Below are 8,041 nucleotides of genomic sequence, written 5' to 3' on the forward strand. Positions count from 1 at the left end.
CATATCCCATGGAACCACCATTCTACTCCCTATTTCTGTATGCTGGACCATCTTGGATTCCTCCTCTTTGTGACTGGCCTGTTACAATCCTCACACATGGCAGGATTTGCTACCATTTAATGATGTTAGAAAACTACTTATATTTAACCATGTCCCACTTGTGCTTGTTCAGTTTCCCCTAAAAGTCCTTGAACGAAGTTTTATTTTTTAATATTACCTCTACCGTGCCTAAGCCTAGTGTTTCTTATACACTAGTTACTTCATAACTGTTCATGGTTAATTAACTAGGTACTCTGTTCACTATTAACTAGCTTACTACAACTGATTGACTGATGGAAATACAGTTTGTGACAGTAATTACTGTCTTGATTGGAATGAGGCAATATCATCTTAATTAGACTTTTACCCAAAAAAGGCTCTGGAATGTCTTTCTAATGGTCAATATGCCTCTATACTCCAATTAGAATAAGAAAGTTAAATATACCTTCGCTGTTCACCTGAAATGATCAGTTCAGTTCAGTCGCTCAGTTGTGTCCGACTCTTTGAGACCCCATGAACCGCAGCACGCCAGGTATCCCTGTTGATCACCAACTCCCTGGGTTCACCGAAACCCAAGTCCATCAAGTCGGCGATGCCATCCAACCATCTCATCCTCTGTCGTCCCCTTCTCCTCCTGCCCTCAGTCTTTCCCAGCATCAGGGTCTTTTCAAATGAGGCAGCTCTTCGCATCAGGTGGCCAAAGTATTGGAGTTTCAGACTCCTTTAAGATGCGTGATCTTGCATCTTCACTTGATCATTTCTCTGCTTTCTACATTGTACTTTTGGGGCAAAAATCCATCCCACACTTGCAAATAGCATGCCTTTTGTTCATGGAAGTATTAGAGCTTGATCTGCTTATCCTAGTCCAATTCCAACTCTGAAAGAACAAATATGAATGGTCCAGCCTGGGCCAGGTTTCCATTTCTAGTCCAGCAGAGTCTTGTCAGGGAGCAGGATAATGTATTCGGTTGGCCAAAAAGTCCGTTTGGGTTTACCATACGATGTTATGAAAATGAACTTTTGGCCAACTCAATAGTGAAAATAGGGCTGCTGGGAGCCCATCTTGCATGTGGGACTACAGATCTCATAGAGAAGGCCTTATCTGGGATAAGACTCCAAAGACATCTACTACAAATGAGGCTGATTCCTACATGAGACAACTCCAGGAAGGTGAATATGAGTGGTATTTTTTAATTTTCAAAACAGTTATAGAATTAAGACCAAGAGAGAAATATTCTGAATATTGTTGTGTTAAAAGAGAACATTTAAATGCCCTCTGTCTTAAATTTGATTTAAACACCCTGTCATTTTGGTAGCCATGCCCTTCTCCAGGGGATCTTCCCAACCCAGGAATTGAACTCAGGTCTCCAGCATTACAGGCAGATTATCATCTGAGTCACCAAGGAAGCTGTTCAGATGACTTATAAAATAAGGTTGTTCTCTCCTTCAACTGCATGAATGACAGAAAATCTCTGGTATGGACACTTTCTGGAAATATTAATCAGTGTTCTCTCTATGAAATGTGTTATAAGGTGAATGACCACTAGCTGGGGTTGACTACCCCTGAATATAACTTTGAGCTATCTTTGTCTCTTCACCTATCCCTAGACAGCTATTCAAACTTTTTAATAAAAATGTCCATCATCTCTTAAAATATTATTCAGCTCAGATAAATATACATTATATAATGATGAAAATGGCTATTTGTCAATGTAAGTATTATTCTTCAGGAGAAAAATGAAACACTCTCAAACTTAGAATTATTTGGAAGATAAAAAATTCAAACTTTTAAATTTAAAGTTGCTAATGTATTGCTATTTGGCCATGATTTTCCCAATTAACTTATTATTATTAACAGTAGTATCTGATTGAACTCTATCTCCCACTTGTTATTTATTTGTGCTTGCTCATATTTTCTTAATTCAAAAGGATTTAAATTGAAATAGACATATAATTTTGATTTCTGAAGTGAATTTTTTAAATATACTGTTTAGAAGTGCCAGAGAAATTTTCTTCTAATTACTTAGAATTCACTTTGTAAAAAAGGAAAATCAATGATTAAAGAAACCATGTACTTTTGGTCCCAGACTTATTGTACTCACTTTAATTTTAAAATTGTTATAAATATTTCACTGTACCTTTTGCAAAATGAACAACAGGAAATTATGATGATGAATTAGCAATTGTTGTCAATGACTTTGAGGCTTTAAAAAAAAAAAAATTACCAGTATTTGGTTATCACAATTTTGCTTTAAATCAAGTTATATGCTGACATAAAAACTAACATTCTTGGTTGTATAATTTCCATTTATGGAGGTAGTAGGTGGTATTTAAAAGGGAGATGAGTTCATTTATTCATTTACATGTTACCATATATTTAGGGAAAGTATGTTTTCAGGAATTACAAGGATCATTTTTTTTTGAAGATACTTCAGTTGATGCAGAGTTAAATAGTTAGGTTTTTGAAAATTAATTAATTAATTTTAATTGGAGGCTAATTACTTTATAATATTGTTGTGGTTTTTGTCATACATTGACATGAATCAACCATGGGTATACTTAGGTTTTAAGTTAGTCAAATATTTCCCAAACTCTTAAATTGTCAAAGTAAAAAAAAGCAGACTCTTGTTCATACTTTTCTAATGGTTATCTTAATTAGAGAGGAAGGAAACCATAAATTAATGTCATGATCAGGCCGGGGGTTATATGTTAAATAATTCATTTTTTCTTTTTTTTTTTTTTGCAAATATAAGGTCTCAGTGTCCAAGAGATCTGTTTCAGATTGACTCTCTGACAATAGAAGACTAAGCAATGACATTGATTAGCAGATGAAACATACTTTCTGAAATCTTGAAGGATATATATATCTTTAGTTTTATATTTCATTTGGAAGTTATATCGAGAGAGTTTACTTCCACTTGCATTGAATGCCTCATTTAGGTTCTCAAAATTTCACTAGTGTTCACCTCAGAAAATAATATCTTGAAGTAAATTTAAATAACCAGCAATGTTCTTTATATATGATAATGGCTCCAAAAAAAAATCAATTATTGATAACTACAAATGAAAGAAACCCAGCTACTCATATTATATGATACTCTTAACAGATTGGGTGCATCACTATCATTGTTCACAGAAATTACTATAACTGACTTTCCTTACTTCCTTACAGCAAGAACTTGTTCTCCTGTATGTCTGGACTCTAAAGAGACTATTTTTTTTATAAAATTTAACAGTGCTTCAAAGATAAAGATAAGTATTTGATGCTTATGAAGAGATTATTTTGTAATTAACACTAAGTTTTGGGGATAAAAGTAGAAGACCAATAAAAGATGTTTATCTAGAGATTTAATCTCCTTAGGGAAGATTCCCTGGAGAAGGGAATGGCAAACCACTCGGGTATTCATGCCTGGAGAATCCCATGGACAGAGTAGCCTGACGGGCTACAGTCCATAGGTAACAAAGAGTCAGACAGGACTGCAACTTAGCACACAGGCACGCACTGCTTTACCTTGCCAAATAGCTTCCAAAATAGTTATGCAAAGAAAATTCACATTTTGTATAATTCATCATTAATTAACCTATTAAACAATACTTCTAATGTACTTTTTAATTAGGTACAACATCAATGCAAAGCCAATTTAGATGTAGTGAAATATTTTGTGATTTCAAACATACCTAGGCAAAATGCTAGGGGAAGAAGAATGCGGTCGGCATTATTACTCTACCCAAAAGGAGTCAGATTTCACTGACTTAGTGTCTTTGCCAAATATTCTGGGTTCTAGGTAAAAAAAAAATCTCAGCTTTCTAATTTATAAATAACACAGTGTTCAATTTAAAGTAGACAAAATATTCAGGTGGTGGATGACTTTTTTCAGTTTGTTTCCAGAAATTTGGCATTTTATAGACAGTATCTCGGACTAAGTAAATTTGGAGAGTGGAACATTTCATTAGAACTGATATTTCTTATGCATTGTATTACTGGATTTAATTATCCTAAAATTTATTAAGCTAGATGTACTGTATCCTCTGTAGTGTTGGAAAAGGAGAACATGAACGCTCAAATTTAGTACTAAGCTTAGTTTTTCTCTTAATAAATTATAATATTTCCAAATGGTTCTTCTGTTGAATGACTTGCTCATATTTGAACTGCTTGTACATTAAATAGAAGCTAGAAACAAGTGCCTGAGTGCATAGTAGGGAACATATTGGAATTGGTACCAGTGTAATAATACGCTCCTATGTATAGAAGCAGAACTACTGATTCAACATAGAAAGTGAGACAGAATCATAAATACTTGTTTCTCTTTCCAAAGGGACATTAATTTAAAATTATATGTAAAGTTCTTGTGTTTGACTCTAATACTCTATGCAGAAAAAATTACTTTAAAAATAGTCTATGTTCTATGCACCTCATTTATTCATTTGCTATACATCATTCAGAAATGTTATGCATTGCCTTTGGCAGAGATTAACTGCTCAGATTTCGTGGATTCCCTGAGTGTGAATATCAATATCACTCCTGCTAGTTGTGGGATCACTGTTCCACAGTTTCCTCATCAGAAAAAAATTGAGAAAATAATATTACCTATCCTCTAAGGTTGTTAGTGGAGGAGGAAATGGCAACCCACTCCAGTATTTTTGCCTGGAGAATCCCGTGGACAGGGGACCCTGGTAAGCTGCCATCTATGGGGTTGCACAGTCGTAGATGACTGAAGCGACTTTGAATGCATGCATGCATGCATGCATTGGAGAAGGAAATGGCAACCCACTCCAGTATTCTTGTCTGGAGAATCCCAGGGACAGAGGAGCCTGGTAGGCTGCCGTCTATGGGGTCGCACAGAGTCAGACACGACTGAAGCGACTTAGCAGCAACAGCAGCATATGGTTGTTAGAAGGATTGAATATGTATATCCCTTACAATCATGCCTGATTAATAAGCATGCTGCTGCTGCTGCTTTTAAGTCGCTTCAGTCGTGTGCGACTCTGTGCAACCCCACAGATGGCAGCCCACCAGGCTCCTCCGTCCCTGGGATTCTCCAGGCAAGAACGCTGGAGTGGGTTGCCATTTCCTTTTCCAGTGCATGCAAGTGAAAAGTAAAAGTGAGGTGGCTCAGTCGTGTCCGACTCGTCGCGACCCCTTGGACTGTGTAGCCTACCAGGCTCCTCCGTCCATGGGATTCTCCAGGCAAGAGTACTGGAGTGGGGTGCCATTGCCTTCTCCAATAAGCATGCTACTGTTGTTATTTTTGTTAGTTCTAACTTCAGATGCTTGTGGAAACCTACGACCCCGTTTGATGTCAGGTACTCCTGCAGTCATTGTTCGCAATTTCCAACCCTCACAACAGGTTTTCAAGATGAATTTTAGCAATCCTGCTGTAGATGAGGAAATGGAGATCAGAAAATTTACAAAACATTCTCAAGTCAGGGTATAAAATGCATAAAACCCACCCCAGTCTGTTTTATTCAAAAATCTGTAACCCAAACTTCCACAAGTGCATGTATTATATATAATACATGTATATGTATATATATATGTTATATATATGCACACATTGTTTTCTATGTATGTAATATGATTTTAATTTAACAATTATATATTTGGGAATTTGAAAAAGGTCATAGTTTAATAATAATTACATGTAATTGCCACACTTCTGAAAAAAATATAAGCTATAAAACTTTATACCATCTTTTCCAAATCTTACTCATTCCAACAACACCTACATTGTGCAACCAGTGTTTTCCAGTAAAAAAAAAAAAAAAAAAATGACAATATTAGTTAATGGGACAGTAGGATATATATTTAACTGAGTCACTTGTGTGCAGAAATATCTTTAAGCACAAAGGCTTTGGGATTAAACAAATTTGGGGAGTAACTGATGAAAATTTACTTCAAAGATTTTTTTTCTAAATAAAAGGGAGTTAAAACTTCTTAAAAAAATGAAAAGCAAGCTGCCTTTCAATATTTTCCAGTCAAAAGTATTCTTGGTAAACAAGGGAGACCATACATGAATCAGCTCAGTCTCAGTTGGAAGTTTCTTTCAACAATAACCTGTATTTAATAAGCTGGTACCCAGAGTGCGTGCCATGCTGCTTCAAAGTGATAGCAAGACCACGAGGAAGATCAAAGAGAAATGGCCATGGGATCTGAACTGCCAAACTAAGAGAATTGTATCTGCATGCACACAGCTCCTTTTTGTTATGCCTGTATAAGAGAAGGATTCACTTTATTTTCTATCACTGCTTAAAGATTTTAATCCAAACTTCCTTTCAGCAGTAGAGATCAAAAGCTCTAGATATTGTGGAGTTATGGAAGAGAGAGACAATATATCTACTAGGAGAGACGTAGAATCCTAGGGCTTGTTCCAGGAAGGCTTTAGCGCTAATGGAACTTAAAATGTGATCAGAATAAATCTAAAGCAACGACTGTAATGGCTAGGTGGGGGATGCCAGTGAATGCAATTGTTCCAGTGCTGTTTGATAATGATCTTCACCTCTGCATCCTCTAACACTCCTAATGAACAGATGCTTCAAAGGTGTTCATAGAAGACAGGTTCCTCCCAAATCAAACTCTTTGTGACAGACTTTGTAATTAATGCCATTCTTATCAGAGTCTCAACAAGGTGGGTTCAACCTTATGCACATCCAGAGGGGAAATTGCCCACTCTGTATTAATGGTTGGCGATGTTGCTTCACCACTGCTCTTGCTATTGTTGTTATTGTTCTTGCTATTTTTGTTGCTGGTATGAAGTTGGGTCGCCTGCCTGCACACCTGTTAATTAATATCTGCCATATGCCTATGGTTTAAATTTTATAATTAAGTTGGACCACCTTCCATTCGGTTAACAAAATCATTTTTAGAAGAAAACACATTTAGGAGTACAGGGATGACTGAAACTTGAGGCCGTTTTGAGTCATGCACATTATGGTAAATATTAATTTATCAGATTACTATCTAACATAGTCATTGGTTGGAAACAGATTACTGAGAAGTTGAAATCTTGGCTTGTGAGGAATGTATCACTGAGAATGAGAGATAATTGTAAATCTCTGGGCAATGCCTTGTGAGACAGAAACTGTGTGTGGAATGTGGACAGAAAGTGTTCCACGCTTCGAGCAAAAGAGGTAAAATCAGAGACTTGCCTGGTGGTCCAGTGGCTAAGATTTCACTTTCCAATGAAGTGTATATGGGATTCCGTCCCTGGTTGGGCAACTAGGATCCCACATGCCTCATGCTCAAAAAACCAAAACCTAAAACAGAAGCAATATTGTAACAAATTGTGTAAAGACCTAAAAAAGAAAAAAAAGAAGAAGAAGGGGCAAAGATGGAAAATAGAAATTTCAAAAGATGAGTTTAACATTCTGTCTGATCTAAAATTCTGTTATTGAAAGAAAGTAATTCATCACACTGCTTTTATCTGTCCTTTCAATTTTTAGTTTTAGATAAAGATTGATTTTTTCCCAAGAAATATTATGGTTAAAATATTCCCCAATTATTTATCATTTCTGTAGGTGATTCCTTTATAATATCATTACCGAAACTGTACGAAAATTTTCTTACTAATTTCCTCAAGAGCCCTTCCATCGTCTCCCTGATGTCTCACATGTTTTTTAAATACAGCCTTTTGTTTCACAGCTAAAGAATTCTTAAAATGAGTGTAAACTAATTGAGTAAACATGCTAATTATGCTAATTAAAATACATTCATACTAAAGTGTAAATGACTTCTAACTCTTCCATTAAAGAAAAATAAAACAGGGACAACAGCAGGCTGCACCAGAAGAGATGGTGGAATATAGAGAAAAAAAAGCTAAAGACCCAGAAGATAAATTCCACTCACTTCACAATTGTGCCTAAGGCAAACTCTACTTTAAGTAGATTGTACTGCTCCTGAGTCATAATAATGGTTATGAAATTTGGAGCGATTCTCTGACAGTGCAATTTAGCTCAAACATCTGAAAAATAGTTTTTATGTGAAGGGAGAGTCATTTGAGTTCTG

At 35.9% G+C, this 8,041-nt stretch overlaps 1 non-coding gene across 1 annotated transcript; it reads left to right on the top strand.

Moving 5' to 3' along the window:
- Positions 1-2,347: 2,347 nt before the first annotated feature.
- MIR8549 (microRNA mir-8549) lies at positions 2,348-2,422 on the top strand. The gene has a single exon (NR_162189.1). It is a non-coding gene; the product is annotated as a microRNA mir-8549 (primary transcript).
- Positions 2,423-8,041: the final 5,619 nt, after the last annotated feature.

This window comes from Bos taurus, chromosome 7, assembly GCF_002263795.3.
Source record: "Bos taurus isolate L1 Dominette 01449 registration number 42190680 breed Hereford chromosome 7, ARS-UCD2.0, whole genome shotgun sequence".
Classification (NCBI taxonomy): domain Eukaryota; kingdom Metazoa; phylum Chordata; class Mammalia; order Artiodactyla; family Bovidae; genus Bos; species Bos taurus.